Raw genomic sequence first — 26,220 nt, forward strand, 5'->3', positions numbered from 1 at the left:
CATTTATCCTTCCCCGTTTATAATTCCCTTGCACATTTATAACCACATCAGTTGGTGTTACAATAATCAGTTGGTGTTAAATACCTCTCTCAAAGAGGAGAGGTAAAGTCTATGTATTTTACTCATGTCTTTTCTTACCATGATTTTTACTCCTTCCTCATAATTCAAAGTTCCTTCTTTTATTGTTTCCTTTCTGTTAAGAGAATTTTCCTTAAGTATTCTTTTAGGATAGATCTGCTGGCAACAAATTCTCTTTGTTTTCTTTCATAAGAGAATCTCTAGATTTTCTCTTCATTCTTTTTTTTTTTTAATTCCAGTATAATAAACATACAGTGTTGTATTAGTTTGAGGTGTATGATATACTGATTCAACTCAGTGCTTATCTCTTACTCCTCTTCGCCAATTTCACCCATCCCCACCCCTCCACCTCTCCTCTGGCAACCACCAGTTTGTTCTCCATAGCTAAGGGTTTGTTTTTTTGTCTTTTTTTTCTTTGTTTGTTAGGTTTGTTTCTTAAATTTCACATATGAAATCATATGTATTTGTTTTTCTCTGATTGACTTATTATACTTAGCATTATATCCTGTTGATTTATCCATGTTGCCACAAATGGCAAGATTTTATTCTTTTTATGGCTGAGCAATATTCCATTGTGTATATATATATATATATATATATATATATATATATATATATATACCACACCTTCTTTATCCATTCATCAATTTATAGACATTTTGGCTGCTTCCAAAATTTGGCTATTGTAAATAATGCTACAATAAACATAAGGGCAGATATACCTTTTCAAATGAGTGTTTTTGTATTCTTTGGGTAAATAACCAATAGTGGAATTACTGGATCAGATGGTAATTCTATTTTTAATTTTTTAGGAACTTCCATACTGTCTTCCACAGTGGCTGCACCAGCTTGCATTCCCATCAATGGTGCATGAGGGTTGCTTTTTCTCCACATCCTTGCCAACACTTGTTTCTTCTGTTAATTTTAGCCATACTGATGGGTATGAGGTGATATCTCATTGTAGTTTTTTAAATATGTTTTGTTTATTTTTGAGAAAGAGAGAGAGAGAGAGAGGGGAGGCGTACAGACAGAGGGAGAGAGACAGAATCCCAAGCAGGCTCCATGCTGTCAGTACAGAGTCCGACATGGGGCTCCATCCCACAAACCATGAGATCATGACCTGAGCCCAAATCAAGAGTCAGATGCTTAAGTGACTGAGCCAGCCAGGTGCCGCTCTCATTGATAATGACTGATGTTGAGCATCTTTTCATGTGTCTGTTGACCATCTGTGTGTCTTCTTTGGAAAAATGTCTGTTCATTTCTCGTGGTGTTAAGTTTTTTACATATTTTGGATATTGACCCCTCATCAGATGTATCATTTGCAAATATCTTCTCCCATTCAGTAGGTTATCTTTTTGTTTGTTTGTTTGTTTGTTTTACTGTTTCCTTTGCTGTGCAAATGCTTTTCATTCTGGTGTAGCTCCAAGAGTTAATTTTTGCTTTTATGTCTCTTGCTTCAGGAAACATATCTAGAAAAATCAGAAAATATCAGAGAAATTATTGCCTATGCGCTTTTCTAGGAGTTTTATGGTTTCAGGTGTCACATGTAGGTCTTTAATCCATTTTTATTTTATTTTGGTGTATGGTTAAAAATGTGGTCTAGTTTCAGGGTGCCTGGATGGCTCTGTCGGTTAACTGTCGAACTTCGGCTCAGGTCATGGTCTCATGGCTTGTGAGTTCAACCCCTGCGTCGAGCTCTGTGCTGAACAGCTCAGAGCCTGGGGCCTGCTTCGGATTCTATGTCTCCCTCTCTCTCTGCCTCTCCCCCACTCATGCGCGTGCGCACGCTCTCTCTCTCTCTCTCTCTCTCTCTCTCTCAAAAAATAAACATTAAAAAATTTTTTTCAAAAAAATGTGGTCTAGTTTCATTCTTTTGCACGTAGCTGTCCAGTTTTCCCAACACCATTTGCTGAAGAGACTTTTTCCCATTATATATTCTTGCCTCTATCACAGATTAATTGACCATACAAGCATGAATTTATTTCTGGGCTCTTTATCCTGTTTCATTGATCTATCTATCTCTCTTTGTGCCAGTACCATACTGTTTTGATTACTACACCTTTGTAGTATGTCTTTAAATCTGATACTGTGATATCTCCACTTTTGTTCTTTTTAAAGATTGTTTTGACTATTTGGGGTCTTTTGTAGTTTCATATACATTTTAGGAATATTTGTTCTGGTTCTATGAAAAATGCTGTTGGTATTTTGATAGGGATTGCATTAAATCCATACTTTGCTCTGGATAGGATGGACATTTTAATAATGTTGGTTCTCCCAATCTGTGAGCATAGAATATCTTTTCATTTGTCAATGCCATCTTCAATTTCCTTCATCACTGCTTTACAGTTTTCAGAGTACAGATCTTTCTCCTCCTTCATTAAGTTTATTCCTAGGTATTTTATTACTTTTAGTGTAATTGTAAAAGAGATTGTTTTCTTAATTTCTCTTTCCGCTACTTCGTTATTAGTGTATAGAAATGCAACAGACTTCTATACACTGATTTTGTATCCTATGACTTTACTGATTTTATTTATCACTTCTGGAAGCTTTTTGGTGGAGGTTTTCTATACAGGGTATCATGTCATCTGCAAATAGTGAAAATGTTACTTCTTCTTTACCAATTTGGATGCCTTCTATTTCTGTCTTGTTTGACTTCTGTGGCTAATACTTCCAATACTATGTGAGAGCGGATGTCCTTGTCTTACTTCTGATCTTAAGGGAAAAGCTCTCTGTTTTTCATCATTGAGTCTGATGTTAGCTGTGGGTTTTTCCTATATGGCCTTTATTATGTTGAGGTATGTTCCCCCTAAACGTATTTTGTTAAGGGTTTTTATCGTGAATGAATGCTGTACTTTGTCAAATGCTTGCTCTGCATCTACTGAGATGAGCATATGGTTTTCATCCTTTTTTTTGTTGATGTGAAGTATCACATTGATTGATTTATAAATTTTGAACCACCCTTGCATCCCAGGAATAAATACCACTTGACTGTGGTGAATGATTTTTTAAATGTATTGTTAGATTTGGTTTGCTGGTATTTTGTTGAGGATTTTTGCACCTATGTTCATCAGAGACATTGGTCCCTAATTTTCTTCCTTTGTGGTGTCTTTCTCTGATTTTGGTATCAGGGTAATGCTGTCCTCATAGAATGAACTTGGAAGCTTTCCTTCCTCTTACATTTTTGGAATAGTTTGAGAAGAATAAGTATTAACTCTTGTTTAAATGTTTGGAAGAATTCACCTGGGAAGCCATCTGGTCCAGGACTTTAGTTTGTTGGGAATTCTTTGATTACTGATTCAATGTCATTGCTAGTGATCAGTCTGTTAAAATTTCTGTTTCTTCCTGATTCAGTTTTGGGAGGTTATATGTTTCTGGGAATTTATACATTTCTTCTTATATGCCAATTTGTTGGCATATAATTTTTCATAATATTGTTTTATAATCCTTTGCATTTCTGTGTTGTTGGTTGTTATTTATCCCCTTTCCAATTTTATTTTAATCCTCTTTCTTGCTTTTATTTTACTTTTTTGATGAGTCTGGCTAAAGGTTTATCAATTTTGTTGATCTTTTCAAAGAACCAGCTCCTGGTTTCATTGATCTGTTGTATTCTTTTTTTAGTTTCTGTTTCATTTATTTCTGATCTAATCTTTATTATTTCATTCCTTATACTGGCTTTGTGCTTTGTTTGATCTTCTTTTTCTAACTCCTTTAAGTATAAGGTTAGGTTATTTATTTGAGATTTTTCTTGCTTCTTTTTTTTTTTTTTTTTTTTTTTTCATCGTTTATTTATTTTGGGGACAGAGAGAGACAGAGCATGAACGGGGGAGGGGCAGAGAGAGAGGGAGACACAGAATCGGAAACAGGCTCCAGGCTCTGAGCCATCAGCCCAGAGCCCGACGCGGGGCTCGAACTCACGGAGCGCGAGATCGTGACCTGGCTGAAGTCGGCCGCTTAACCGACTGCGCCACCCAGGCGCCCCTTTTCTTGCTTCTTAATGTAGTCCTGTATTGCTATAATCTTGCCTCTTAGAAGAGCTTTTGCTGTATCCCAAAGGTTTTGTATTTTCACTTTCATTTGTCTCCATGTATTTTATGATTTCCTCTTTGATGTCTTGGTTGACCAATTCATAGTTTACTAACATGTTATTTAACCTTCATGTATTTGCGTTCTTTCAAGATTTTTTTTTCTTGTGGTTGATTTCGGGCTTCACAGCATTATGGTTGAAAGATATGCATGATATGATTTTCATCTTCAATCTTTTTGATCTTTGTGATATATTCTGGAGAATGTTCAAGTGCTCAATGGAGCACTTGAAAAGAATATGTATTCTGCTGTTTTGGGGTGGAATGTTCTGGATATATCTGTTTAGATTCATTTGGTCCAACGTGTCATTCAAAACTATGATTTCCTTGTTGATTTTCTGTTTGAATGATCTGTCCATTGATGCCAGTGAGATGTTAAAGTCTACTATTATTGTATACTATCAATTTCTTCCTTTATGTTTGTTAATAGCTGCTTTATGTATTTGGGTGCTCTCATATTGGATGCATTAAAATTTATAATTGTTGTATCTTCTTACCAGATTGTTTCCTTTATGACTATGTAGTGCCCTTCTTTGGTTCTTGTTATAGTCTTTGTTTTAAAGTCTATTTTGTCCAATATAAATATTGCTACCCCAGCTTCCTTTTCACTTCCATTTTCGTGATAAATGTTTTTCATCCCTTCAGTTTTAATCTGGAATTAGGTCTGAAATGAATCTCTTGTAGGCAGCATATAGATTGGTCTTGCTTTTTTATCCATTCAGTCACCCTATGTCTTTTGATTGGACTATTTAGTCCATTTACATTCAAAGTAATTATTGATAGGTATGTATTTATTGCTATTTTGTTACTTGTTTTATGGTTGTTTTTGTAGCTCTTCCCTGTTCCTTTCTTTTCTTGCCATCTTTTCTTATGGTTTGATGGCTTTCTTTAGTGATACACTTGGATGCCTTTCTCTTTATTTTTTTTTTTTTTTTGTATATCTTCTACAGGTTTTTAATTTGTGTTTACCGTGAGGTTTATATATAACGTTTTATGCATACAGCAGTCTATATTAGGTTGATGGTCATTTAGGTTTGAACCCATTCTAAAAGAACTAAATTTTTACCACTCCATCCATACACACATGTTAGGTATATACTGTCATACACTACATTCTTTATTTTGTGAATCCTTTGGCTGATTTTTATAGAAACACTTGATTTTGCTGTTTTTGGGCTTTCACTTCCATACTAGTTTTATAAGAGATTAATCTACCACTTTTATAACATTTATATGTGCCTGTGAATTTTTTTTCTTTCCTACTTTTCTTACTCCTACTTATGGTCTTTCCTTTCCACTCAAAGAATCCTCTTTAACATTTCTTGTAAGGCTGATTTAGTGGTGATGAAATCCTTTAACTTTTGTTTGTCTGGGAAACTCTTTATCTCTCCTTCTATTCTTAATGATAGCTATAGAGCAGAGTAGTCTTTGTTGCAGGTTTTTTTTTTTCCTTTAAGCATTTGAATGTATCACCCCACTCCTTTCCAGCCTGTAAGGTTTCTACTAAAAAATCTGCTGATAGACTTAAGGGGTTTCCCTTAAATGTAACTGCTTTATTTCCTCTTGCTGCTTTTAAAATTATTTCTTTATTACTACTTTTTGCCATTTGAATTACTATATGCCTTATTGTGGACCTCCTTGGGTTGATTTTGTTGCAGGCTCCCTGTGCCTCCTGAATCTGGATCTCTATTTCCTTCCCCTAATTCAGGAAGTTTTCAGCTATTATTCCTTCAAATAAATTTTCTTTACCCCATCTCTCTCTTTTCTTCTGCTAAGATCCCTATAATGCAAATGTTATTATGCTTAAAGGTGTTGAATTCCCTTAATCTAGTCTCACTTTTTATTATCCTTTTTTTCTTTCTTTTTTCTGTTTGGCTTGATTGCTTTCCATTACTCTGTCTTCCAGCTCACTAATTCATTCTTCTCCTTCCTCTAGATTACTATTTATTCCCTTTAGTATATTTTTAATTTCAGTTATTGAATTCTTCCTCTCTCATGGTTTCATTTTTAATTTAATTTTTTATTTTCATTTATTTCTTTATTTGACAGAGAGAGAGCAGAAGAGAGGGGCAGAGGGAGAGAGAGAAAGAGAGAGAGAGAAAATCTTTTGTTTAATGTTTATTTTTAAGAGAGAGAGACAGAGCATAAGTGGAGGAGAGGAAGAGAGAAGGAGACACAGAATCCAAAGCAGGCTCCAGGCTTTGAGCTGTCAGCACAGAACCCAACGTGGGACTTGAACCCATGAACCCGTGAGTTCATGACCTCAGCCAAAGTTGGATGCTTAACTGACTGAGCCACCCAGGTGCCCCAGGACCCCTTCTTGTAAGCCTTCCTGAAACTCCTCCTCACCCTGTCCCAGGGAGAACCCAGCCCTGAGATAAGCTGAATGCACCCCAAATCATGCACTCAAAGGACTCTGGCTCCTATGTCACCAACCTCAGGTAATGGGGCAGGTAGAAACCCCTTACTTCTCTTCCACCTCCCTGAGCTCTCCACTGTTCAACCAGCCAGTGAGTCTGACTAATTCTGACTCCTATATATGCTCCAGGCAGCTTCTGTTTCTATTTTATAGATGAGGAAATTTGTTCTGACACTGACCTTTTCCACAGCTCATGACCTGAGCTAAAGTCAGACACTTAACAACTAAACCACCCAAGCACCCTGAGAGAGAGAATCTTAAGCAGGTGTCACGCTCTGCATGGAGCTCAATGCAGGCCTCAATCCCACAACCATGGGTTTACAACCTGAGCCAAAATCAAGAGTCAGAGGCTCAACTGACTGAATCACTTAGGTTCCCCTCTGATTGGTTCTTTTTTATATTTTCTCTCTTTTTTTGAGGATCTCACTGAGGTCTTCCACTCTTTTCTCAAGTCCATGATTATCTTTATGACTCGAACCTATGAATTCTCTAGCAGGCATATTGCTAATCTCTGCTCTGTTTAGCTCTCTTACTGTGATTTTGTCCTTGCCTTTCATCTGTTTCGTTTTGTCTAGCTTTCTGTTTGTGTTAGGAAAATCAGTTACATCTCCTGCCTTTTAAAGTGGTGCCCTTATGAAGAAGAGGTCCTGTTGTACCCTGCAGTGCACTGTCCCCTGTTCACAAGAACTTGGCACTTCAAGGGTTTGTCCCTTGTGTTGCATGCACCCTACTGTTATGGTTGAGATGTGCTTGCCTTCAGTCCAGTCATCTGCAATGGCTCCTTTTACCTGTTATGGTCAGGGTTTGGTCCCTGTGTTATTAAGGGGCCAGTCTGGGGTCACCTTGGGATTGAATTGGGTCAGACCTGATGTTTGCCAGAACTGCAGTCACACAGAACTGTAGGATGCTTTCCTGTGTTGTCCCCCAAGAAGCTTTTATTGGTGGGTGGGCCTGCAGTCAGACCTGAGGACTGCCCCCAGCCCACTGCTAGGACTGCAATCAGACTGTGCATGTGTGGTTGTGTTTCCCTCTACCCATGGAGGGAGTCACTTTGGAGTGGTGCTGGCCAGTGGGAACTGCTTGCACAATGTCTTGCATCAAACGGACTCTGGTGGAGTGGGGTGAGCTGGATGGAGTAGATCCACAGGAGAACTCAGAGGTGGGGGTTGCTGTTAGCAAAATTAGTGGCAAGTGTTCCTGGTGGTTCCTGTTGGTTCCTGCAGGCGTGTTTGTATCTAGGCTGGGAGGTTATGGAGAAAAATAGCACCATCCATCTCTTTTATTCTTGGAGAAGTCACCTAAATGTCCCTGCACAAGTCTGAGATTAGTAAATATATCTCTTTCCCATAAGCCCCAGGCATTTTTCAACCTGCTGCTTCTATGCTGTATCTCAATGGGGCTATTTGTTGTGCTGTCCTTTTAAGGGCAGGACTCAGTTTCCTATTGTCCTCCTGCTCTCCCAGAGCTGAGCCTGCTGATTTTTAAAGTTCCAGGTGTTAAGCCGTACTGATTGTAAAAACTCAGGAAGTTAAGTGCCTCTGGTTTTCAAAGCCAAATGTTATGGGGACACATCTTCCCAATGCAGGTCCCTCATGGCTGGGGTACCTGGTGTGGGTTCTGCTGCTCCCCTTTGTCCATTCTTGCATGGTTTCTCCCCATGTGGTTAGTCTCTCACAGGTTAATTTTTTTTTTTTTTTTTTTTTTTTTTGGACCATGTATCCACCCTTCCTATGGTTTTTGATGTGGCCTCTTTTCTAGCATTAGCTGTGGAGAGTCTGTTCTGCCCATCTTGGGGTCATTTCCTGGGTTATTTTCACTGGCTTATCTAGGTGTAATCTGGTTGGAGTTTGCTCAGCTTCTTGAATTTGTACATTTCTATCTCTTGTCAAATTTGGGAAGATTTCAGCCATTATTTCTGAGTACTTTTTCAGTCATACCCTTTCTCCTCCTTTCTTGGGCTCCAATGACATGAATGTTAGATATTTAGTATAGTCACAAAGATCTCTGAAGCTATATTTACTTTTTTTTCCAGTCTACTTTCTGTTGTTTAGACTGGGTAATTTCTACGACTCCATCTTCTAGGTCACTGATTTCTTTCCTCTGTCTCCTCCATTCTAGCACTGAGCCCATTATTCTACCACAGTTGTTTTCTTCAATTCTAAAATTTCCATTTGGTTCTATTTATTTTTTTAATTTAATTTTTATTTTATTTTTTTAATATGAAATTTATTGTCAGATTGGTTTCCATACAACACCCATGCTCATCCCAACAGGTGCCCTCCTCAATGACCATCACCCACCCTCCCCTCCCTCCCACCCCCCATCAACACTCAGTTTGTTCTCAGTTTTTAAGAGTCTCTTCTGGTTTGGCTCCCTCCCTCTCTAACCTCTTTTTTTTTCTTCCCCTCCCCCTTGGTCTTCTGTTAAGTTTTCCAGGATCCACATGAGAGTGAAAACATATGGTATCTGTCTTTCTCTGTATGACTTATTTCACTTAGCATAACACTCTCCAGTTCCATCCACGTTGCTACAAAAGGCCATATTGCATTCTTTCTCATTGCCACGTAGTATTCCGTTGTGTATATAAACCACACTTTCTTTATCCATCCATCAGTTGGTAGACATTTAGGCTCTTTCCATAATTTGGCTATTGTTGAAAGTGCTGCTATAGACATTGGGGTACGAGTGCCCCTATGCATCAGCGCTCTTGTATCCCTTGGGTAAATTCCTAGCAGTGCTATTGTTGGGTCATAGGGGAGATCTATTTTTAATTTTTTGAGGAACCTCCGCACTGTTTTCCAGAGCGGCTGCACCAGTTTGCATTCCCACCAACAGTGCAAGAGGGTTCCCGTGTCTCCACATCCTCTCCAGCATCTACAGTCTCCTGATTTGTTCATTTTAGCCACTCTGACTGGCATGAGGTGGTATCTCAGTGTGGTTTTGATTTGTATTTCCCTGATGAGCGACGTTGAGCATCTTTTCATGTGCCTGTTGGCCATCTGGATGTCTTCTTTAGAGAAGTGTCTATTCATGTTTTCTGCCCATTTCTTCACTGGATTATTTGTTTCTCGGGTGTGGAGTTTGGTGAGCTCTTTATAGATTTTGGATACTAGCCCTTTGTCCGATATGTCATTTGCAAATATCTTTTCCCGTTCCATCGGCTGCCTTTTAGTTTTGTTGATTGTTTCCTTTGCAGTGCAGAAGATTTTATCTTCATGAGGTCCCAATAGTTCATTTTTGCTTTTAATTCCCTTGCCTTTGGGGATGTGTCAAGTAAGAAATGGCTGAGACTGAGGTCAGAGAGGTTTTTTTCCTGCTTTCTCCACTAGGGTTTTGTTGGTTTCCTGTCTCACATTCAGGTCCTTTATCTATTTTGAGTTTATTTTTGTGAATGGTATAAGAAAGTGGTCTAGATTCATCCTTCCACTTTAATTTTTTTTTTTTACACTTATTTATTTTTGAGAAACAGAGTGAGACAAAGTGTGAGTGGGGGAGGGGCAGAGAGAGAAGGAAACACAGAATTTGAAGCAGGCTCTAGGCTCTGAGCAAGTGGTCAGCACAGAGCCTGATGCGGGGCTCGAACCCACAAACTATGAGATCATGACCTGAGCCGAAGTCAGACGCTCAACTGACTGAGCCACCCAGGTGCCCCATTTGGTTCTATTTTATGTCTTCTATTGTCTTGATGAGATTTTCAACTTGTTTGCTCAGGCTTTCTACATTTTTTCAATTTTTTTTCAAGCGTTCATAATTACTCATAGACTCATCTTTATAATAGCTTCTTTAAAATCCTTGTCAGATAGTTCTGAAATGTATGTTATCTTGCATTGGCATTTATGGTCTTTTCTCATTAGCTTGAGATATTCTTGATTCTTGGTATGATAAATGATATTTGATTGAAACCTGGACATTTTCATATTATGTTATAAGATTATGACTCTTATTTAAACCCTCCACTTCAACTGTTTGTTGCTGCTGCTGTTGTTGTTATTGTTGTTGTTGTTGTTCTGACACTGCTCCAGCAAAGGAAAAGTGCATACCATCTCATTACTGCTGGATGGGAGTGTGGGTTCTAACTTCCCATGTGATCTCCACTAACAATGAAATGCAAGTGACCTCATTGTTGCTGGGTGAGGATGAAAGTCCTGGCTTCCCATTCGACCTTTTCTGCTATCAGCCTGAAGGGGTGTTAGGGTACCTCACTACTGCCTTACAAGGGTGGAAATCGAGCTTGCCCAGTCATCCTTCACTGGCATGTGTGGAGGAGGTGTTTAGCTGGAGTAGAGAAATTATTGTCTAAAGTTTTCTGCATTGTTCAGCTGCTTTTTTCCTACTTCTATGGCTATGGGGACCAAGCTTTTGTTGGGGCTCTTACTGTCTTTGCCCATTGCCATTTCCCAGTTGCTGGTTTCATCAGCTCCAAATCTGGAATATACGAGGTAAAAAGAAAACCCAGGGAACTCACCGCTGTCTTTCCTCAGATCCTAAGATTCCTGGCTGTTCAGCCTTCCTCCCTTTAGCTCTTAGAGTCTTCTTACGGTTGTTTTACACATAATGCCAAGTTTTTATTTGTACTTAGTGGGAGGAATATTAAATGTACTCCATATTTGTAGATGTGGAAGTCCCAATATTGTTTTATTTATATCTATGTTTTATTTAAATTTTTTTTTAGTTTATTTATTTTTTTTGAGAGAGAGAGAGAGAGAAAGAGAGAGAGCACGAGTAGGGGAGGAGCAGAGAGAGAGGGAGACACAGAATCTGAAGCAGGCTCCAGGTTCTGAGCTGCTATCACAGAGCCCAACATGGGTCTGGAACCCACAGACTAGGAGCCAAAGTCAGACACTTAGCCAACTGAGCCAGCCAGGTGCCCCTATTTATATGAGTTTTTAAGATGTTCTTAATGTTTATTCATTTTTGACAGACAGAGTGTGAGTGGGGAAAGGGCCAAGAGAGAGGAAGACACGGAATCCGAAGCAGCCTCTAGGCTCTGAGCTGCTAGCACAGAGCCTGACATGGGGCTCAAACTCACGGACCACAAGGTCATGACTTGAGTCAAAGTCAGACACTTAACTGACTGAGCCACCCAGGTGCCCCAATTTGTATCTGTTTTTAAATGCCAGTCTCGGAAGGCCATAAGTCTTTCAGAAACTTGAGTTGAGCATGCCTTATCTCATTTATTCTGATGGCAATCCTATAACGGAGGTAATGTCTTTTAAGTGATTTTTAAGACTCAGAGAGGTTACACAAATTTCCCAAGATTATACAACTGATACATGATAGACCAGAATTATAAGCCAGGTCTCTTTAAGACAGGAACCAACAAAATGTCTGTAATCTTTGGCTCCGACCTGTCCCTGGCATCTTCATTGATATTTACTAACTTTTACTAAACATTGAAATATATAATAGGAAGTTAGGTTTGGTGTGTGTGTGTGTGTGTGTGTGTGTGTGTGTGTGTGGCGAGTAAAGCAAAGATTCCCATCAGTTGGTAAGGTAAGGTGCAGTACCAGCATGTGAGAGAACAAAGACTCTAAGACGTGGAGGTGCCAGGAGAACCCAAGTTCCCCAAGAAATCACACAGGCCTTGACACTGGAAGCAGGTGGGATCCATTCAAGGCATTTGTATTTACCTAGAGCTTAAGGACAGTCTACCTTTCTCAGGGGACTCTGTCTTTATGATGAATGAGAATGAGACTGTAAAGGTATATCTGTGAGTCAGGGGAGCTGTGCTACCAGGAGATCAATTCCCACCCCAAAGGACAGAGCAACTTGCCCCACGTCAGTGTTTAAAGTCAAGAAAGAACCCATGTCCCCTGCCTGTGTCCTGATTCAAAGATATTTCCACTATGAAAGGATAGAACAGGAGTTCTTTTGCTGCTAAAGGGTAAAAGATATGGAAAATATTATTTGGTCTAAATGAATAGAAGAAAATGTACTGCTTCCTATTAGTCATCAATGCATCTTGTTTTAACTTAGAACAAAATAATTAGGTCTGATGACTGAGGCCTCTCCTCTCTGTAATAGATAAGTCTGCATGCACGGTCAGGATGAATTTAGATTAGATTATCCATTCACCATTTCACTTGTATACAATTTCTACAAGAATCCTTCCCATATTCCAAGTAAAGCATCCCAGCCCACTGGAAACAAGTTACCTTTCTGCATTTCTCAACCTACATTTCTGGTGTGCTGATGAGTCACATTGATGGTGAGTTGCCAAAGGCTGAAAACTAAAAAATTTCTCAAGAAAGCCACCTTCTGAGGTCTTTGCTCTTTTTGAACAGAGAGTCACCTCTGGTTTTTTGGTATCCTCAGCCCTTTCACATGGTCCTCAGATTTATCACTGGCTCTAATAATCCTGCTGTTACTTGATAAAGTATACATTGCAAACAACAAATTAATAAGAAGGCAGAAAGAAATATTATTAATTGGATTAGAAAATTAAATACTGCAATGTAGTTCTTTTCAATATTTTGATTGGGAGCATTAGAGCTGACAATCTTCCAGATTTTAATTAAAAGTTTTAATGATCAGGATACCCGAGTGGCTCAGTTGGTTGAGCATCTGACTCTTGATCTTGGCTGGGGTCATGATCTCATTGTTGTGAGATCAAGCCCTGAGTTGGGTTCTGTGCTGAGTGTGGAGCTTGTTTATGATTCTCTCCCTCTCTTTCTCCACCTCCTGTGCCACTCTCCAACCACTCACACTCTCTCTCCAACCCCGCCCCCCAAAAAAAGTTTTAACGATATTGCTTCAGGATGAAGTATGCGCTATTATTCCCAGATATTGTCCCTTTCAGAGTGACCACATTTAAAAGAAAGCATCAGATGGCATAGGCCCTGCAGAAGTGCCTTGTAGGTTATCACCTATCATTCTTATCTGCTCAATAAACATCTTAATTCAATGAAGAGTTTTTTAGCTCCTACCAGGTGGAAATCATAGTGGTTTTGAGAATAGATGCCAAGTAAGATGTGGCCTTAATAGCACACTCTGTTGAAAGAAACAAAAAATAATAGCAAACTTGTATGTGGTGCCAGAAAGTATTCTAACTGCTTTCCTCCTGGTATTTTCTGATTCAATCCTCACAGCTACCATATTTTAGAATCATTCCCATTCATCAGAGGAGAAAATTGAGGTTTAGGAAAGATTAGTCTGTTGCTTCACATGACAGTAAACTGCAGAATTGGCAGAAGAGTCCAGATGTATTTGATGTCCAAATCTGACCTTGTAATTGTCCCTGGAAATGATATTAGAAATACTGTAACAGAGCTCAAACAGAGAGGAAGAGGCTTATTGTAAGGGGGGAAACCCTGGCATCAGGCTGGACCTTGAGGGGAATGTAGATCTTCCACTGGAGGGAGAAGTGTGCCTTCCAGACGAGGATACTGCTTGAGCAAAGACCTGTAGCTACTAGGGTGTCTGCACATTTGGAGTCTTGTGACTCGAGATTGGAAAATTTCATAGAACAGAATTTGGGGAAATCTTTAAAAGGGTGCTTGAAGATTTTAGACTCTGTTCAGAGAGGGTGGCAGCCTTAAAGGATTTTGCAAAGGGAATTGGCTTGCTCCAAGCTGGGCCTCAGGAAGATAATAATGTGCACAATTAGACACCTGCATTTGCTTAGCCCCAGAGAGCTCACGGGCTGCAACTCTTTTGCTCCAAAGGAATTCCTCATGATTTTTTTCTGCAACAGCCCGGAGCTCCTGCCCGGCTGGCATTAGGGTGTTCTGAATGGCTGTGTTTTGACAAACCTTGGCCATGACTCCCTAACATGAAGAAGTGCCCGGGTCGCTACTCCCTCTGCAAGCAGGAAGTGCCCTGCCTGCTGTCAAACCTCATTCTCAAAGACAAGCCTTCTTTCTGCCCTGACCTCCTCCTCTGTCATCTTCTCCCTTTGGGTGGTGGCTGTTAACCTACGGAAGTCTCCTTTGCATGTTTGCAGGAAGTTGGTTTTTAACCCAGGGGAGGTCACCAGCAAGCCTGGCCGGGCCAGAAACCTAGAAGATGAAACCGGGCATCCACCTGCCACCACTCAGGCTGTCACCTACCTGCCCCCCTGCACTGAGAGCCGAGAACTCTACTTGGAAATCCTTTAGGACATTCCTGAATAAGATGCCACTCTTTTTCAACACCCTGATACACACATACGCCATGGTGGTAATGCTGGGGTGGCTTGTGTTAATAAAAGTCACATGAAATTGTAACATTTAAAAATAAAAACAGGGGTGCCTGGGTGGCTCAGTTGGTTAAGCGTCCGACTTCAGTTCAGGTCATGATCTCATGGTTCATGGGTTGGAGCCCTGCACGGGGCTCTGTGCTGACAGCTCAGAACTTGGAGCCTGTTTCAGATTCTGTGTCTCCCTCTCTCTCTGCCCCTCCCCACTCATTCTCTCTCTCTTTCTCTCAAAAAAAAAAAAAAAAGTCTCAGGAAGTCTCTCATGCAGGGTCCACACGCCCAAAGCATTTCATAGAAACCCCAACCAAATTCAACCAAATCACCCATTATTTGGGGAAGAAGGTGGCACAGGGAGGTCAGTAACTGTATACTGTTGGACTAAATTGAAGCATTATCTTTTATTTTTTCTTAACTTTTAAAAAACTGTGTTTGACAGCCCAAGGAAGCTAACGAAGAAAGTAAAAGAGTTTCTTCCCCAGGTGGGGGTAGGTAATTAAAGCAAAGAGCCAGGAAGAAAGTTCTTAGCTCTTGTCGAAGACAAGCATCTTTTCCCTTAGGACAAATAGCACTGATCTGTGAAAAGGGAAGACAAGTGATGGGAAATTCTGAAGAAATTGCAAAGCACATGGCATGTGCAAAACACACCCATTCAGGTTGAATTTATTGTGGGGACATTTACTTGCACTCTAAAACAGTTTGGATTTCTTGAAAGCAGTTCTCTTAGTTGAAAAGTTTTTATGTTTCTTTTACAAAGCATGAGATCTTCTTGTGTCTGTTTAAAACACATATACCCAGGGTGCCTGGGTTGCGCAATTGGTTAAGCATCTGACTCTTGGTTTCAGCTCAGCTCAGAATGTGATCTCACAGTTTGTGGGTTCAAGCCTTACCCTGCACTGCTTACCACAGGGCCTATTTGGGATTTCTCCTTCCCTCTCTCTGTCCCTCCCTCTCCAAAATAAATAAATTAACTTTAAAACATATGTACCCATTTCAGGTCCTTCTCTTTAAATCTTTTTCAGTTATGGGGCACCTCGGTGGCTCAGTCGGTTGAATGTCCGACTTCGGCTAAGGTCACGATCTCATGGATAGTGAGTTCGATCCCCGTGTCAGACTCTGTGCTGACAGCTCAGAGCCTGGAGCCTGCTTCATATTCTGTGTCTCCCTATCCCTCTGCCCCTTCCTGCTCATTCTCTGTCTCTCTTGCTCTCTCTCAAAAATAAATAAATATTGAAAAAAAAATTTTAATGTTTTTTAGTTGTGTTGTCAATTGGAAATTACTGGCTTCCATTTCTCAGTGTCAGGGACAGCAAGCATGAAGGATTTTCAAGTTTAAACTGAACTTTCTCAAGTCATTTTATCTTTATCTTTATCTTTCCACTCTCCAATTCTGCCATTTACAGAAACCCTAAGTAAAGAAGATGAAGACAAACTACAAAGATCCATTGTTTTTTGAAAATCACTGCGGCATTGGGTAAGCATGCCTCCGTTCTCATTGTCATTTTCTGCATGAAACTGGTTAGCAGATGGGTGACTGAGAAATCTTGACAGATGTCGTGAAGGTGGGAGCCTGAAATCAAACCTGACACAAGAAGGGCCTGATGACGTAAGGGCCACTTCTATCTGTTTGTCTGCAGTGTGTGTGGCCAATACAAATTTACAGCTGGCCAGCAGTATGGCAAGAAGAACACTACTTTAGGAGCAAAATGCCATATTGTACTAGGAGGAAGGAATAGGAATATCTGGGATTCACCTCTAGGAAACAAGGAAATGATGGTTTTTCCTTATTATTGGCTATACACTATGTGACCATCAACACTGTCTGGTCCCTGGGGCTGTTGGCCAGTTGTAACTTGTCCACTGAACACAGCTCTGGGTATACCATCCATCTACTCAGAATCCTTCAGTCTCACCACCTTGGGGCAGTGTTTAACTGCCTTAGTCTGATATTTAGAACCCTGGGCAATTGGGTTCCCATTAGTTACTCAAGTATTACAGACACTGCAATGCTGGGCATTGGTGGATGAATAAAATTGCCTTGGCAAAGATGGATAAGGAAGCAGGGAATCCAGGTGCAAGGCAGAGATAGGCAAAAGTCTGGAACTTTGGAAGAGCAAGGTGCATCTGGAGAAAGGTAAGTTATACAGTGTGACTGGAATATAAGATACGTGGAGGGACCCAGGAAAGATGAGCTCTCAAAGAGAGGTAGGGCGGTGCAGTGTAGGGTCTTGTGAGCCATGCGGATGAGGCTGAGTTTTATTCCTGTAGTCACTGGAATAAACAGCAAAGGATTTTGCAAAGAAAGGTGTTATTATCAAGGCTGGCTTTTAGAAAGGTGACTGGCAACCCATGGAGGTCCCGATTGAAATTGTCAGAAAAGGCCAGATAACTGCCAGAAGTCTTCTCAAACACTGTAATTCCACAAAAACATTTTACATTTGTTAGAAATTATGGAGATTACCAAGTGGCCCAAGACATCATGGTGAAAATATTTAGACAATTGGCAAACTCCTCTTTCTCTATATGCTATTTCCAAAGGAGATAATCTTTAATCCTCTCTTCCATCCAAATTATTCCCTGTCTTGGAAAAAAAATGCCAAAAATGTTTGGGAAAATGCACTCCACCCGTGTTTTTTGGAAGGGCTGGTTATTTAGCTTCTACGTGAGCCAAATTTTAATCCACAGGAATTTTCTTAGAAAAGCGATATTGCCAAAATGTTCCTCCAGTACAATTCTGGTGGGAACCCGTGGAAGGTGAATGTACATTACTGTCCTAGAATGTAAACGGGGAAGGAGAATCTTAACCACACGAAATGCTAAAAAATAAAAATGGGTTTTGAAGTACTTGACACTTTGTTAGTCCATGTTGAAAATTCAGAGCTACTCAAAAAGCAGGAGGACTTCAGAGCTTACATAATCTAGATTTCTACCAGGTGCTTATTTGGTGATGGAGATTCTTCAAGAACATTCCATAAGTATTTTCGAGCACTATGTGGAGCACTGCACACATTTTGGTGAATAACACAGACGCAGTCCCTGCCCTCATGGAGTTTACATCTAAAATAAAGATACAAAAAGACAAAGAGGCACTAATGATAATAAGATATCACATAAGAATAACAACTCTGGTGTTAAAGAGCTTTGGTGAAGGAAGTACACAGTGTTATGAGACCATAGAGGGTAAACTGGGGGTGGAGGGATGGGGCCACAGCCTTGAGGAAAGTGAAGCTAACATCTGAAGCATAAGCAGGACTTAGCCCAGCGAGACATGGGCCAGGAAGACCAGAGTGGGTATGAGTGTGAGCAGCTTTCTACGACAAAGACCCAGGGTCAAGAGAAAGAACTGCATTTAGCAAACCACATAGTTCATCCCAGCTGGAATTTATATGTATACTGTGTGTGTGGAGGTGAGGGTGGTGTGCAGGTGGAAAGGTGGGATATGATGAAGCTGGAGAGGTAAGAACGGACCAGATGCCACCAAGTTTTATGATACTCCTAACGGAATTTGGGGTTTACCCCAAGGGCATTAGAGAACCACTGACTGCTTTTAAGCTTTTAAGCAAAGATCCATATTTGAATCTCGGAAATGTCACTCTGACCATGGAGTAAAGAAAGGATTTGTGGATGTGGGCAGGGTGGAGGCAGGATGCCTAGTGTCAGAGGATGTGATAATCCTCAAGAGAGGCAATGGAAGCCTCAACAGAGAGAGTGGAAATGAAGACAGAAAGAAGGAAATGGATTTGAGAGGGATTTACAGAAAAGAGACAAGACTCTATAACTGTTGCTCAGCCTAAGGTAGAAAGGGGAGGTAAGGGTAACCCCCAGATTTCTGGCTGGGCTCGTAGCAATGGCTACTGACAGAGGGCCCTGAGAGAGGAGAAACAGACGAAGGGGTGAAAACAAGGGGGTTCAGATTCATTCCTGTTAAGTTTAGTGTGTCTGACGGACATTCAGAGAACCTAACAGGCCACTGGGTATATGGAGCTGGACTGAGGTTTGAGTCATTAGTGATACGGTTTGGAGTGATGGGGGTCTGGAGCCAAGGGCCAAAAATGAATTATTGAGATGTCTTTGGTGCAAAAAGGGGACAGGACTCGTGGGCAGAAAGTGCTGCCCCCTACCTTGAGGAGAGACTGGTTATACACTTGGGAGTTGGGGGAGGTAAAGTCAAGAGGAAGTTTCCAAAGAGGTTTTCATATGCTAAAGAAGATTCAATATACTGGAGGCCTACCTATTGTCAAGCTAGGGTTGTTTTCCCTCAAGCAAAGCATTAACATTAAGATAGTAAGGAGTTCCTAGAGAAATATGCTCCCTGCTTAAGTATTGTCAATGGGCAGCAGGTTATGAGGAAATTTAATTGTATCTGCCATTTCCTTCTGCCTTTGTTTCCCACATCAATTAGCATACAGATGGTCATGGGAGACAATGCCTGTACAGAATGCTTAAGTCTTCTTGGTAGCAGAACTCCTAAGCATTGACTAGTACTGCTTAAAATGGCCCATGTCTCAGTCCTTGGTACCACAGCCTAATGATCCACAAAATCTATTCCACCCCATATCTAGGATCCTAACAGCATCCATATCTTTCATCATACATAGAATCATCTGTCTCCCCTCAAATAAATCACAGATTTCAATCAATTACTTTACCCTCAGAGCTCATCTTGAGTCCATCATTCTTCACCTATATTTCTGATCTGAAGAAAGCTATACAAATTTTGTGACATTATCTACCCACATAAAGGCATAAAAGGAGAATCCAAATGAATAAAATCAGGACATGTGGTTTCAGGAAAAATAGCTGAGTTATGTTTTAAGGGGATTTATTTAGGTCATCTGATACTTAATTTAAACTGCATGCTTCCTACTCGCCTTTTAATTAATTCATCTTTTTAGCCTGCCCTGACATGGTCAGAACTTATTTAGGATCCCTTGTTCCCAAAGATCAAATTGCTTTTCTAAAGTACATTGAGTTTCTAAAGCTTGGCATCTCTGAGCTTCTGGTGCCAATACAAAGAGCACATACATATTCCAACAATCCGTGGATTGTTGTTAGTGAGAGGCAACGGTCCCGGCCTTTGGGAGGAAGGGCACAGCACATTTCTTCATAGCGGGAAGTGATGGAGCTATTATTACTTTCAAGACATCCCTGGTTTGTCCATTCAGAGAGGCACAAGTCAGGCTCTGTGACCCATTCAAAGGATGAGGCTGTGAAAGTGGGTCCCCTGGTAACACTTGGACTGCCAGGCCTTCCCTTGCATCCACCCGGCAGCAGAAGGTTCCCAGCACTGGAGAGTTTGTTAACCCTGACCTCTCCTGTCACCATGGAAACACAACACAGCCCAGGGAACTTCCTCTGTGATTATCATTCAAACTGTGAAAGAATAGAATAGAATAAAATAGAATAGAATAGAATAGAATAGAATAGAATAGAATAGAATAGAATAGAATAGAATAGGAAAAACCCCCGGAAAACTTCATTGCTCATTTCAAGTTGCTATTCTGTAGAACAAAGGAACTCCCAGCAATTTCTTTGAAAGTTTGGTGTGGGGGTGGAAGGGGTGCAGATAGGATGGGAAGGAGGAGTCTGGCCAAGAACTGCTGAGGCAGCTTAACAACTCCCACTCTCAGGAGTTAAGGCTTACCTGTAGTCTATTAAAGTAGCTGGAATAACTTACAATTACTCCCCAAAAGAATAAAATAGTTAGGAATACACTTAATCTAGCAGGTGAATGAGCTGTACTCTGAAAACTATAAAACACTGATAAACGAAATTGAAGATGACACAGACAAATGGAAAGATATTCCATGGGCATGAATTGGAAGAATTAATATTATCAAAATATTCTTAAATCAATCTATAGATTCTTAAATCAATCTACAGAATCTACATTCAATCCCTATCAAAATACCAAGTGTATTTTTCACAGAACAAGAACAAACAATACTAAAATTTGTATGGTTGTATGGAACCACAAAAGATCCCACATAGTCAAAGCAATCTTGAAAAAGAAAATCAAAATGAAGTATTACATTCCAAATTTCAAAATATACTACAAAGCTTTGGTAATCTAAGCGGTATGGTACTGACACAGAAAGAGACTCATAGATCAATGGAACAGAACAGACAACCCAGAAATAAAGCTATGCTTATATGGTCAATTCATCTATGACAAACAAGAATATACAGCAGGGAAAAGACAGTATCTTCAATAAATGGTGCTGGGAAAACTGGGCCACTTTCTAACATCACACACAAAAATAAACTCAAAATGGATTGAAGACCTACATATGACACCTGAAACCATAAAAATCCTAGAAGAGAGCATAGGCAGTAATGTCTCAGACATGGGCCATAGCAACATTTTTCTAGGTATGCCTCCTGAGGCAAGGGAAACAAAAGCAAAAATAAATTATTGGGAATACATGAAAATAAAAAAAAATTCACACAGTGTTGGAAACCATCAATGAAATAAAAAGGTAATCTACGGAATTGGAGAAGATATTTTCAAATGATATATTTAATATCCAAAATATATAAAGAACTTACACAACTCAACACCAAATAAACAATGTGATTAAAAAATGGACAGAGGACCTGAATAGACATTTTTCCAAAGAAGATATACAGATGGCCAAAAGGCACATGAAAGGTTGCTCAACATCACTCATCATCAGGAAAATGCAAATCAAAACCACAATAAGATATCACACTATACTTGTAAGAATGGCTAAAAGGACAAGATATAACAGGTACTAGACAGAATGTGGAGAAAAAGGAACCTTCTTTCAGTTGGGAATGTAAATTGGCAAAGCCACTGTGGAAAACAGTATTGAAGATAGATATATCATATAACCCAACAATTCCACTACTGGGTATTTACCCAAAGAAAATGAATACATCATCTGGAAAAGATACATGCATCCCTATATTTATTGCAGCATTATTTACAATAGCCAAGAAATGGAAACAACCCAAGCATCCACTGATAGGTAAGTGGATAGGGAAGATGTGGTTTGTGTGCATAATATTATGCAGCCATAGAAAAGTATGAGATCATGCCGTTTGCAACAATATGGGTGCACCTAGAGGGTATCATGCTAAGAGAAATAAGTTAGATTGAGAAAGACAAATGCCAATGGTTTCATTCATCTGTAGAATAAAAATGATGAACAAACAAAAAGCAAAACCAGACACATAAAGACAGAGAACAGACCGATGGTGCCAGAGGGGAGGGGATGGGAGGATGGGCCAAATGGGTGTAGGGGAGGGGGAGATAGAGGCTCTAGCTATGGAATGAATGAGTCATGGGGATGAAAGGTTGGGTTAGGGAATATAGACAGTGACATTGTAATAGCATGCATGGTGACAGATGGTAGCTACAATAGTGGTAAGCAGAGAAAGAAGTGGAATCACTGTGTTGTATACCTGAAACTAATGGAACATTGTGTTTCAACCATACCCCCCTCCCAAAAAAAAAAATAAAATAAAAAAATAAAAAAAAAACATAACAAGAACCCAGAAGCCAAATACATAAACAAAGTACCTAGAATAATGATGCTATCCTTAATACCATTTGACATGAGTTGGATTTTCACCTATAGGTTGCTAACTAAACAACAATCATTATTATTATTTCCCATCACCCCCTTGAATTGGAACTAGAATTTGATAGCAATGAAAGAGGCTTGATTTCCATGTATAGTAGGATTGCTCCCATAGAGCTGGAAGGAACCGTAGAAAGATCTAGTTTCCAGTCCATGAACTGCTTGGAAATGCGGGTGAAATATACTGTGTGTGCGCACGTGTCCCTGAAAACTGGGCTCGCAGGCTTTCCCCATAATTCTACATCCAGGACAAATTAATGAGAACGTACCTTCCTTTAACAGACCAGTAATATGAAGTCCAAAGAGATCACGTCCTCTTGCGTACTCTCTTCCTTCTGTTGCTCCTCTTGCTCCTTTCTCTGCCTCTTCCTCCTCCCTCTTTTTCTCTTCCTGAAGTGACAAAGCTGCATAGTTAGAATTTTGCATTGGTCTGAGTTAACGTGAAACAAGAGTGTTGAGTGCCACAGGCGAGGCCCAGGGAAGACAAAGGGTGGGAATGAAGCTGGAAGGATGCCCGGACTCACAGTGAAGCCAGAGAATCTAGACATAGACTCATGATTTCAGAAACGCACTGTGGGTTTTGACCAACAATTACTGGCTGAGGCCCTGGCAGCCCAGGCGATCAGGACCTGGTGTGTTCTTTATATGTGTGACCTAGGCCGCTAGTTGCCTTGCTGAGGGAGTCTTCCCTCTGCCTTCAGGAGTGCAGGAGATCAGCAAGTGCTGAGGCCAGGTGCCCCCAGCTTCTCCAGGGAGAGAATGAGACTGGAGACCTCTGAGAGTTCTAGGAGCTCCTACCTGAGTTTGACTCTGCCCTTTGAAGAGTAGAAAAGATGCCCTTGGCTCACCTTGATGAGGTGAATGTAGTGTGCTTTCATTTGTGAGGTCTTATCACGTGCTGCTCTTGGTTCTAAACCTTGAACTCCCTAGGCTTGCTGATACAGAGAACACACCCCATGGGCTTTGGAGTCAGATGTGTGTCCATCCGTTGGAGTAGTGGCTTCAACACTGCTGGCCTAGGGCAAGACTCATAACCTCTTTAGCCCTTGGTTTCCTCATGTGCCACGTGGCAACCACAATAATGCCTATTTCAAGGGATGGTTACAAGAGCTAAATAAATAAATGCACGTAATGTGTCTGATGTGGAGTCTAGCATTTAGTGATGGCTTCCAACTACCTCTCACCCTGTGTCTGGCTGTTTCAACAACACAGACTGGTTCATAATGTACAGAATTCTGGAGGAAGTTTTCTGCGCTGTTTGCTCTGAACTTAAGGATGCAAAACAATATTCAAAAACCATATTCAAGGCTCATTAAGTCTTTGCTTTTTGTTGAGCTTCTTAGGTGAAAATCAATGAGTGGGTCTGGCAAGAAATTTGTTGTCACTACATCCACGGTTACAAAGCATTTTGTGACTTCAGCAAATGCTTCAGGAAGCATTTCCTAATGTTTTCTGACTTGTCAACTCCTTTTATAGTAAAATTTTGCAAATGCTCTTAGGAAGTTTAACAATTGTTCTATCATTTTTACATGATATATATTAAAATGTCATTTTAAAAGGAAAATAGATATATTTTAGATCCATGTTCTTAAGCTAGGTGCTGAGAATTTGTGTATTTATTGTATTATTATCTACTTCTTTGTATTCTCTAAATATTCCATCATAAGAAAATATTATGCCAATATTTTACTCTTCAGAGTCTAATAACTATTTAAGGAGAAATTTTTTATAATATCAAGTGATATACACTCTTTGATTTACTTTAACTTAATTCTATATGAAAAGGAATAATTTATGGACAAATAAATCTTAGTATGACTTGATATCATATTTGACTTTAGGACCAAAAATATATTAAAACGAATTGGAGCCTTTCCTATCTTGGTATTTGGAAACTTCTCTTTTGTATTTACAAAACATTAACTGGTATCGTTTTTAGATGTATAGAATTTTCAGGTTTTTATATTTCCCTTCAACTTTCTGTATTTCAACAGTGGAATTCCTTACAAATTAAACAATGGATGACTAAGAGTAAAAACAATACAAAACAGTATATGGGTCAAAAATATTGCTGCAGCTACAGGGGTTCGATGTGAGATAAATATCTGAGTGAGCCATGAAAGCCTTCATCTTATGTCTACCAAATCCTGTGTGCTCAGAGACCTGGACATAGGGACCAACAATGACATGACCTCCCTTTAAATTTTTTTCCATGTCCCTCCTATTCTAGGCTCTCAGCATTGGATGAGATTTTATTCCTCTTGTTATCTCCAATGGCTACACCAAGTGTAGCATGGTGTAGATATTCCGTAAGTGTTAGGGATTTAATGGACTTGAATGAATTTCCACTGAGTGGCAGATCAGACAGTAGATATAGGGAAGGCAAGAGTTACAAGTCAGAGTCAGTGATAATCTGGAACTAGAATCATAGAAACCTAGTGTTGCAACTATCGGGCATGGGAATCAGAAGGAGTACTCAGGTATCTGGCAGGCACCTGACACTAGACCCACACCTACAGGAACAGGAGAGAAGGCAATGCACCTGACCTAGATGCAATGCTGGAAGAGACAGCACTGTCTTGTTCAATAAGCATTGTTCCTACGGGACATGATGGTAACTGTTCACTGATAGGGAAATAGTGAAGCAGAAGGAATGGGCAGTCTCACCTGACAGATGGAACACACTGACCAGAGGTGAGGGATTGCTCCTAAGTCCAGCAGTTGATTAGTAAAAGTATGATTCAGGGACCAATACTAAGTCCTTGTGAGGGAGGTTGGTAAAAGCGAGGCAAGGGTTTGAAGTGAAGAGGAGTGGAGAAGGCAAATTTACTAGCAGCAAGAATAACGATGCCGAGCTAACAGGTGCCAATCACCAATCTCTGCATCATGATGTCTAACTTGATCCTGGAAGTGTGGTTGGGGCTGGACCTGCAGGTTGCCTCCGCAGTGACAGGAGAGGAAGGAGACAGAGGTTAGGAACAAGGCTCAGTCAAATGAGAGCTCTCTGTGCTGGTTCTTGTCTTGTTTCCTGAGGCCAATCATTTTAACTGATGTGTGAATAGCTCTTTGAACTTACTCTGTATTTTAAGACTTGTTGAGTGAGTGTGTTATAGACTCAACACCGACTGTTAAGGCAATAAAAGTTTATGCTGAGAATAAAAGATTTCTAAGACTTAGGTAAATGACACATAGGCATCAATTTATATCCTAAGCAATTAGGCTTCATAAACTACTTTTTGTTTTGCATACTTTGAAGCTATTCCATTAGCTATTAGCTATTCCTTTCTTCATCCGTTACAATTATTTTTGCCTCAGAATCCAGAATCTATTTTTTTCCGGTGCAAACGTAGCTAGAGCACTTGCTTCTGATTCGTGGCTCTCTGGTGTAACTTACCCTGCTATTGTAGTTTGAAAGTGTCTGTATCCTCGTTTTTAAGTGTGTTTCTCGTAAACATCACGTAGCTGACAAACTGATGCTCTTTGTTTTTTCAAGAAAGTTTTATTTCATTTACATTGACTGTGATTAAGGAGATACATGAGTTCATCTCTGTCACTGTATTTTGTATTTATATTAATTCTTCATCCTGCTTTGTATATTTTATCTCCTTCCAATTTCATTTGGAAGAACTTTTTTAATTAATCTTTTTCTTCAACATATTTGGAAGCCATCTATTCCATTTCCTTTAAAATTACCCTGAAACAAGTCTCTATCCTCTTGCCAGAAAAATACAAAGACCTTACAAATTGTAATTTCACTAGCTCTTCTCCATTACGTCATTTGCTACCTCATTTTTATACTCCCAAATGAGGCACTGTCATTTTATTGTTTTATACAGTAACTGTACAGACTTTTTCACATTT

General features: G+C 40.0%; 1 protein-coding gene across 4 annotated transcripts in view; it reads right to left on the reverse strand.

The window, feature by feature from the left end:
* Positions 1 to 26,220, reverse strand: part of POU2AF2 (POU class 2 homeobox associating factor 2) — a 494,391-nt gene that overhangs the window by 213,910 nt on the left and 254,261 nt on the right. For all 4 annotated transcript variants that reach the window (XM_086679169.1, XM_086679170.1, XM_086679168.1 and 1 more), the window contains one exon: positions 22,629 to 22,749. The gene's annotated coding sequence lies outside the window, so the exon portion shown is untranslated. The remainder of the gene's footprint in view (positions 1 to 22,628; positions 22,750 to 26,220) is intronic.

The sequence above is a fragment of the Puma concolor genome, chromosome D1 (assembly GCF_028749965.1).
Source record: "Puma concolor isolate L17-30 chromosome D1, mPumCon1.1.hap2, whole genome shotgun sequence".
NCBI lineage: Eukaryota > Metazoa > Chordata > Mammalia > Carnivora > Felidae > Puma > Puma concolor.